Consider the following 9,485-nt stretch of genomic DNA (forward strand, 5'->3'; position numbering starts at 1 on the left):
TTGTCTCAACGCAACCAGTTCATCGGAGTGACCGCATGTCGTATATCGCACACATCTTGATCTGGCTGACCGTTTCTTTTGTGTTGCCTAAACACAAATAGTTCATCCGAGTGAATTGTATGCTGTACATCGCACACACCTTGATCTGGCTGACCGTTTCTTTTGTGTTGCCTAATCACAAACAGTTCATCCGAGTGAATTGTATGATGTACATCACACACACCTTCATCTGGCTGCCCATTTCATTTGTTCCTCCTCATCGCAAACAGTTAATTGAACTGAACCATATGCCCTGCATCGCACACGCAACTAAAATCTGAACCGTGTTTGATGCATCCTCCATCGCAAACGTTTTGCACCTTTTTGACGGTTTTTTACATCACCGTTTGCGATTATGGCATCGCACACAGTTTCGTCGAAAGGTCTCTGATCGTAGTGTCGCGTTAGCAGCATCCTGCAGTAGTGAATGTAGATCCACAAAATTGAACAACATCTGGAGGTACTTCATGAGTAGGCATTTGTTATATGTGGATAAATCTTGGACACCCAGGACACCTTGATCTTTGGGGAAACAAACTTTGTCCCAAGCAATAAGAGTAGTACCCCTGTCCTCCATACCATATTTTCTCTGAAATAATGTCTTAGATATGTGTTGATTTGATCTAAAACTTTAGCATGGGGAGCAAGTGCACTAATGTAAAAACTTACAGGTTGGAGAAAATAGACTTGCTCAAAACCAACTTATCTCCTGAAAAGAGCATGGTGGAACATCCAGTCAACCATGTTTCCATTTGTTGCATGACAGGAACAAAATCCTAAATTCTTGGTTTGGTTACGCAAAGTGGAAGACCCAAGAAGGTAAGAGGAAAGCTGACAATTTTCCATCCAAGAATATTTGCAAGTACTTGCATTTTTCATGGCTAGTGTTAATTGGAACCATCAAAGGCTTGCTAAATTTAAATATAAATTCATTGTAAATAGTAAAATTCATGAGGAGACTTTAACTTGCTCCAGTTGAGATTGGCAAGCATACATGATCATTGCAGTGTCGTCTGCATATTGAATTACTTGAAAATTAGGGCAAGGGAGCGAGTATATGTGCTTTGACGAGCTCATTTTTTATAGCTTCATTGAGGGCGGATTGGAAGAGATGAGCAGCCAACACAAACAACATAGTAGATAAATGATCTCCCGGTCTAACCCATCCCTTACACAAAAATTATTTCTCAGGAATGGTGTTAAGAAGAAATGATGAAGAGCCAGAGGAGATGATCATGTCCATACAAATAAGCCATCTAGTCCCAAAGCCTCTTGCAATCAAAATCTATTTGATCGTTTGATGTTCAATCCACCCGGGTTTCAAGTAATATAATCAAATGTTATGGAAATGGTAGGGAGTTAGTTCTAACTTTTTTGTAGTGAAATGAGCATACTCAAATGGTTAGGTTACCCATTGTGAAACGAGTCCACCTAAGTTTGAAGTACTAGAAGTTGCACAGATGGTTGAATTTATTGGGTTTCTTATAGCCTTTTTCATAGATGATCGTTTATGGGAGACAAGTTCACGTTCAACATGAGGTTCTTGCAGTTATGTGACACCCCTAGATATTATTCATGTCATTATCCTACATAATGTGCCATGTCATCATGATTATCATAGTTAAATTGCAATTAATAATTAATCCAAAATGCAAATTCAAATTGCAAGTCAAATTATTATTCCTTCAAACAGTAAAACAAAAATGATGTGGGTCTTGCAAATATTCACTAAGTAATTTTCTTGAAGGAAAAACATCATTAGAATTTATTAGAATGCCATTAGCATCATTAATATAGAACCATCAACATTTAATTGGGCCTTTCCAGATTAAATAAATATTTAAACTTTTCAAAATAAATTGTGACTTGGTCGGCTAGCTCAAAACATTGCCTACTTTTTATGTGACAAGTTTCTTCAACATCTAAAATCATTTGGTATTAAAACAAAATGCAAAACAGGAAAAAATGAAGAGGCGGAAAAGAAAAGGAATGAAAGAAAATAGTCAAACTATGCAACTGGGCCTTATGAGAACAGTGAGGCCCAGCCTACTTAACCCCCTCATCCCCTACCTCTATTCACCGCGCCCCCGTGGACGCAGCGAGAGCGCGTCCATGGCCGGGGATCGCCACGCGGCGCGCATTCTGCTCTCCCATGTAGTCGTACAATCCCCCTCGACGCCGTTAACGAACCCTAGCTCCCCTAATCCCCCCCCCCCCCCCCCCCCCCCCCCCTCGCGTGACTCTGCTCTTCACATCGCTTATCGGACATCATCGTCGCCGTTGCCGCTATCGCCCTCGCGCCAACTGAGCTCCCCGGCGCCTAGGAGCTTGTCCATCCGCTTCCCCGTCGTCGTCCACATCGTCTGCAAGGTCCATATTGACCGGGGCACCGTTCAACGACGGGATCGAGCTTGTCTTCCTCCTTCGGCCGCTGTTGTCCACCGTGTCGATTCGCCGCCAGTGCAGCTAGTAGCTTCTCGCCGGGACTCCTTGTGCCTCCCCGGTGATATCCTCTCTTTTTCCTCTCTCCTTACGCCGCATCTCGCGCCCCCTAGCTGTGGTGTCCGTCATGGCCGAAGCACAGCGCCGCCACCATAGTTGTTGCAGTCGCTGCCGCCCCTTTTATAGCCAGCCGAGGATGCCAGCTTGCTCAGGGCGTCTCCCCTGGGGCTCCCCATGGCCTTAGTTCGCCCACTCTCGCGCTGCATTGCCGGAACCATCCACGCTCGACTCCGGCCGCCGTTGCACGTCGACGCCGCCGTCATTATAGCCCATCTTAGATCACGCTCGTGGCACCGTTGAACGCGGCTGAACGCCCGCGTTTGAACGCGACCAACTGTGTGCGATTTCGTTGCCGGACGGCGAATCCCGCACGTCACCGCTGTCTCGGATGGTTGCTGGAGCATCATTGGCAACTATGGTGGGCCCAGGTCATTAGCAACTGGGTTAGTGGATACAGTTTGACTAATTCACATCTAAATATTTTTTAAGGGTGTCACATCTAAACTCCCACAAATATATAATGCAGCAACAAAACACAAAAAACTAAAAAAAAATAGACCACAAACAGAGTGGACATCAACTTAGATGTGACATAAGATGTGACATAGTTATGTCACATCTAAATGTGTTCTAGACAGACCCTAGCAGATAAACACAGCACTAATCCCCACCAGCACGCAGGCCCCGCTCACTGTAGCAATTAGTTCACTCTAATTAAACCTGTCAACACTGACTACTCGACCCCAACCACTAAGTAACCTAAATTAGATTTACTTTTATTAAAACTCTATTAACTAAATGTGTCACTAACCACTGGACCCCACAAGTTAATTAGTATAAAAATTCTAATTAAACCATGTTAATAAACCCTGTCACTAACTAGTGGGACCCACTGGTCAGGTTTGACCAGTCAATAGTCAAACTGTTGACTACTGATTGGGCTATGGACTCAGCTCAGTAGCCCCACTGTCAGTCACATGTGCACACTGTTGGGTACACTTATGTGTACCTATAGCAATTAAGATTTATTTTTGAATTAATAATATTCCAGAAAAAATAGAAAATCATTTAAAATTTGGAATTCATATAAAATAGTCTATAATTCGGATGAAAATAATTTATATATGAAAATTGATCAGAAAAACATAAAGAATTTGAATATTTCATCCACATGAATGAAAAATACTTCTATCTTAATTAACATTGACATTTTGCATTAGGACCAATTAACAGAATAATATCTGGAGCTGGGAAAATATTCCTAAATATTTTCCCTCCTCTTTTAAAATATGTAGTAGTGCATTAGAGCACATAATCAACACTTTTGGCATGGCATGCATCTGTGCTGTGTTTGCCTGCCCGTTATTTATTTGTTTCCCCCCTCCTCTCTTTCCTTTTTTGTAGACCCCGAGACTGCCGTTGACCCTGAGTGCGACAACATCGCCGACGACCCATACTTCTCAGTAGAGCTTCCGGGCAAGCAAACCCCCTTTATCATTCCGATATCTCCCATTCTTTCCCTCTACTTCTTGCATTAGAGTGTCCATTCAGTTGGTGTCTTATCAGTAGATCCTATTTCTGATGCATAGTGTTATTGATAACTGTTGTTGATACCTTACCTGTTATCCTATATGCTTAGTATAAGAATGCTAGAGTCCCATCAATGGCCCTACACCCTTGTATGCTTGACATGCTACACTATCGGGTCGTGATCCCTTTGGGCGATGATCATGGATATACAATATACATGATATGTTAAAGTCAAGTTGGCTCGGAGAGCACCGCCAGTGATTCACTGTGGCGAAACGATAGGCAGGCGGAGACCATCTAGGAGAGAGGTGGGCATGGGCCCTGGTCGTTGTCTGTGGTTACTAAATAATAATGCGCTTTAACGAGATTTGTGTATTTGATCTGAGATAGCCACTGGCATATACACACTAACCGCCACGCATGATACTGGTTATGGGCCCCTCAGCGTCGTCAGTTCCTCCGGAAAGCTCTGTCCAATGTTACAGTTGAGCGGGCTGATTGTTGGGATGAGCGGGAATTGCCTGCTTGTTTACATAGAGGCGTGCTTGGTCCACGGCCAGTCACGCAACATGCATGAGTGCTTAGGGTGATTGGCCGACGACCCTTGCGCGCTTAGGATGTAGACCAGCGTGTTGACCTCTCTGGAGAACCTACGTAGGACTTCGACGTGTCGATTATCCGAGGATAGGGATTACCCAGAAATGTTTGTCTGGCCAGAGGTAATCGAGCATATCGGGTTATGTGGTGCACCCCTGCAGGGAAGTTAAACTATTCGAGTAGGCGTGTACACGGTAACAGGATGACTTGGACTTGTTTCCCGACCTCTTACAACTAAAACCGGATACTTGATAGAACACACCCAGATAACAAACAGGAATACCCGGAGATTGCTTTCCCACAGGGAGATGAGGAGAGGGTCTCTGGGCAGGTTATTGCTATATGTATGTACAAGTTAATACCATATACGCTCCTCTCTTCTATTGCTACAAGATGTTGTTAGTCTTAGTTAAGTTGAGCTTCTCCCCCATATTCTGACATTTATGTAGTTTAGTCCAAAGATATAGCCCCATTCCTTTGATACCAATGCATATCTAGTATAGATCTGATGTAAGTCTTACGAGTACTTTGGATGAGTACTCATCGTTGCTTTGCTAATCTTTTCATTCAACTTGGTTGCTGCAACAGCGGGTAGCACCGCGGATACAGGTAGTTCCGATGGTGCTTACTACGTGGAGACCGACGCCGAAGAGTAGTTCAGAGGTCCTAGACAGGAGGCCTTGCCTTTTCGATCTAGTGTCGTTGTTTTCCTCAGCCTTCTTTAGGCAAAACTCATTTAACTCGTCTATACCCAGACTTATTTTGTTTGTTGATTGATGTGTTTTGGGTCCTCGTGACCATGGTTTGATATGCAAAGATTTGTGTTAAATTTGTGTTGTAGAGTTGTGTTGTGATATTAACATGGAGTCAGCATTTGTGATCATGCATGATGCGTGTATGATTAGTGCATGATTATAAAGGGGTGTGTCACAAGTGACTTCACTGATCTCAAGACTTGCCGCTCCGTCCTTCAGAGGTGCTCATATGAATATTGTGTGATGCTTGAGTGCATAAGGTGAGTCTACATGGGTGTATTTGAAAGGCTTATTGTGCAAATAAGTCAAGCAAGCTTATTTTTGATGGTGTACAAACTTCGAAGATAGCGCGCGACCAAACCAACTGTCATAATTTATGCATGATGCAAACTGTTCAACGCAATGTTGTCTCTCTGATTCTTCTTTTTACATAAATACTAACATTATTTTATACAAGTTATTTTGCTATCACCTAATAAACTTGGAGGAACATATATCATCGACATATCTACAAGTAAAAACGACTTGACTTCATGTATTAAATTATTAAATTTTATTCCGACTTGGAATGACGACCAAGAAAACATCTACTATATGCACACATACACATCAGCATGTCAAATCAAGAAAAAATCCATGAGAATTATACCATGTGTATTGAATAGCTGATTGTGTGGAATATTAGCTAAGATATGTTCGCACATATTGACTCCCAGAAGACTGGTGATAACTTGGATGCCAAGATTATGCATGTAGATCATATTACACATGATCAGACTCTTCTTGCTGGATATCATGTTCACATCTTTAGAAGACTCCGTTTACTGGGAAAACCAAAAAAGAAACTCATTAGTATATTTTCGTTCATTAATAAATATAGTTTGAAACATATGTGTGTGGATGAGTGGATCCACGTAAATGTCAGCACGGTTTCATATTTTGGTAAAATCATATTTTATAATATTTTTTATGTCATGTTCAGAGAGCTTGGCATTTATTTGAATGCACATCCAATGATTTCGGTCCACCTCTAACCGTGTGCATATGACACGTATTATTTTGTCTGTCAAAGCAAAATACATGGGTCCAATTAAACATTTAATGACATTAGCACTCACTCAAAGGAGTCCATATACTCCCACATCAGTGTAATTAAGTTGTGGGAATAGTATACGCGTACTAGTTCTTCATTAGGTGTCATGATCATTCAAATTGATGCAACTTCTATGATTTCCCGCTTGTACGCCACTATAAGAACTGTATTTTCCCCCAAGCATTTGGCGATCTAAAACTCCCTAGCTTACGAGACACAGTTATATTGAGCATATGGCTGACTCCGATCACAAGGACGCGATGGACAAAGGTGAGCTGCTTAGAGCGTTCAATTATCATATCTCCCATATCACATGCATGCTAGTACTCACTAACTTATTTATATCTCCGATGCACCATGCAGCGACCCATGCCAAGTCCGTCCCTCAACAACAGTTTTATAGGACTTCCCCGAACAACTCAGCGGGAACTTATCCTCCACCAAATGCCCCGAATAAAGAACCGGTTGCCGGTGGTTAGTATATCCTAACCAATTAATTTATAAAATGATATTGTTGTCAAAAAACAAGAGGAGATTTGGTGCCCCATGCACATCTCACCATTGGATCTATAGGCGTGAAAGTCATATAAATCTGTTACAAATAAAAGAGTTGATCCTAATCATTTGCATGTCCTTCTAATACCTGGGCGTTGTACCCTCGGCAGTTGTGACGGTAGCAGGCAAAAATGCTACTCCATTACAAAGCTGGGTTATGGACCGCTCCATCCTCAACCAAGCCCCCCTCCCCTCATCTAGTTTCACTGGGTGGGGCCCCCTTCCGTTTTCAACCAAATCTTCCCACATTGGCCCATTTTAATTGTGTAGAAGTTGACAAGTTGTTCGTGGTCTACCAAAGCTCCGGTGCTAGGTGTAGGTGAACACATATGCAGTTTTTCTTTGAATAACAACGAGCATCGTACCTAGCGATGCACAATTGCACACCAACCAAGATCACACATATGCTGATATGCACATATGCCTGTATCCACCCGTGGACGGGTAGCTATGCATGCGCGCATGCACGTCCCCAACTCCGTGAGGCCTCCACCTCCATGAATCTACTCTGAACGGTCCCAACACAACACCCCTCGAACATGCCCCGTTTTCAAAACATACTCCTGGTTTTGTCATATACGTGTATTATACCTATCATGGCTTTGTAGCTGTATTTTATTTTTAATCACGTTTGATCCATCTCCTTCTGTATCGTCAAAGCTAGTTCATCACCTTCTGTATCGCCAAAGCTAGACCCAACGCACCAGGGCACGTGATGAACTTGCTTAACTTCTATATTATCATTCTGAAAATTTTGTTTGTTTTGGCATGCAGCGATGAGTACTGGATCACAGCCTTCACTAAAGAACGATGAGAACCCTGCACCTTCTGGTACTTTCTTCACTTCATGGACCACTCAAGTATTTTATTCTTGATGTTTTAAATAGATAATGGTTTACACACTGATACAATCATAATTATGAATGTTTGTTCACAAGCGTTGATAGGCATTTGTCAATAGAAAATTACCAAGTTTCGTAAGCTTTGATATATCTTACCAAGACATAAGAGGCGAAAGAAGTAAGGCCAATCTCCTCACCGGCAAACACCTTCCACAGATGATGACCACTTGTTCAAACGACTAGGGATGGAAACAAAAGGGGTGTACAAACAAGGTGGGAGGCAGCGCCATGGCCCTCTCCCCTTCTTCTCCGGTTGGATGAGTTGCTGGAGAAAAAGAGGAGAGGAAGCGTTGGTGAGAATAAGAGTCTAGAATGAGAGCGGGAAGAAAAAAATAATAACATAGAAATGATAGCTACCATATCGATGCCGCGGTACTTGCCAACACCTCATCTCTCGAGAAAGAGACATAGACAATTGTGTCCATACGAAGATTCAATCAGCATGTGCATACTTGGTGTCGCATCTGCCTTTCATCTCTGCATTTTTCGCTCTAGGATTCATTCGATCCCCCCCCCCCCCACACACACCCCCTATGGAACTCTTTATGCATGACCAGTCTAAAGTTTCCTTGGTTGTCTCCCTGTGATTTTGCATGCACTGTTGAGTGCATCAAAGATTTTTTTCATACTGAAAGTAATTTTATTTTATTTTACCACAGGCACGGAGTAAGTGTAACAATTCTATAAGACGAAGGATCCACATACACAAGTATGTCATGACATGGACATGAGAACAAGCATCCGAGCTTCAACTGGCATACTATATATCTAAAATAATATGTATTATGTAGCAATTTGTTTTGATTTGTGTAGCTATGAGGTGCAATTAGAAAAATGGATAACAATTTGATACATCTAGTGGTTTGTAGTTGCATATTGGTGTTGTGTTGAATATGTGAGTTCATGTGTAAGTTTTGATATATCAAGTTCACATATATGTATATTAAGATTTTGAGATTCTATTAAGTATTTGATTTTGTGTGTACCTTGATTTTTTTATAGTATTTGGATTTTATAGCTTCATTCAATTGTTCATGTCTCTTTATATAGTTCACCGGGCATGTTGAGGGTTAAAATTTCTCGTGTTGTATCGGAAAATGACAGTCTTGTTGTTGTCGTTTGAAACACGTGAAACGTTCATCAAGCTAGAACATTTGACTAAGTCGTGCATAAGATGGACACGTATTTGAGCAAGTTAGTCCAGGGAATTGAAATGTCTATTACATAAAAAAATAGTTGCAGTATATTTCCATAGTTTAGTATTGCTTTACATAGTAATAATAAGTAGTTGTTTAATTATGGGATTGTTGAATAGGCATATTTAATCAATACCACAACACGTCATCAACAAAACTGCTTTGAGTCAGCATAGGGACTAAATGTGTCCGGTTCTTAAAGTTCAAGGGGCAACCCGTGTGGTTTTTAAGTTGAGGTCCCATATCTAGATTAGTCACTAATTAGAGGAAGCATACACTGTTCGGTGCGGTTTTGGAACCTTCCTCATTGCTGGGG

General features: G+C 41.8%; 1 long non-coding RNA gene across 1 annotated transcript; it reads left to right on the forward strand.

Moving 5' to 3' along the window:
- Positions 1–6,681: 6,681 nt before the first annotated feature.
- LOC109760946 (uncharacterized) lies at positions 6,682–8,958 on the forward strand. The gene is made up of 4 exons (XR_002232403.4): positions 6,682–6,786; positions 6,880–6,990; positions 7,846–7,902; positions 8,633–8,958. It is a non-coding gene; the product is annotated as an uncharacterized lncRNA (long non-coding RNA).
- The last annotated feature ends 527 nt before the right edge of the window (positions 8,959–9,485 follow it).

This window comes from Aegilops tauschii, chromosome 7, assembly GCF_002575655.3.
Source record: "Aegilops tauschii subsp. strangulata cultivar AL8/78 chromosome 7, Aet v6.0, whole genome shotgun sequence".
In the NCBI taxonomy this organism is placed as follows: domain Eukaryota; kingdom Viridiplantae; phylum Streptophyta; class Magnoliopsida; order Poales; family Poaceae; genus Aegilops; species Aegilops tauschii.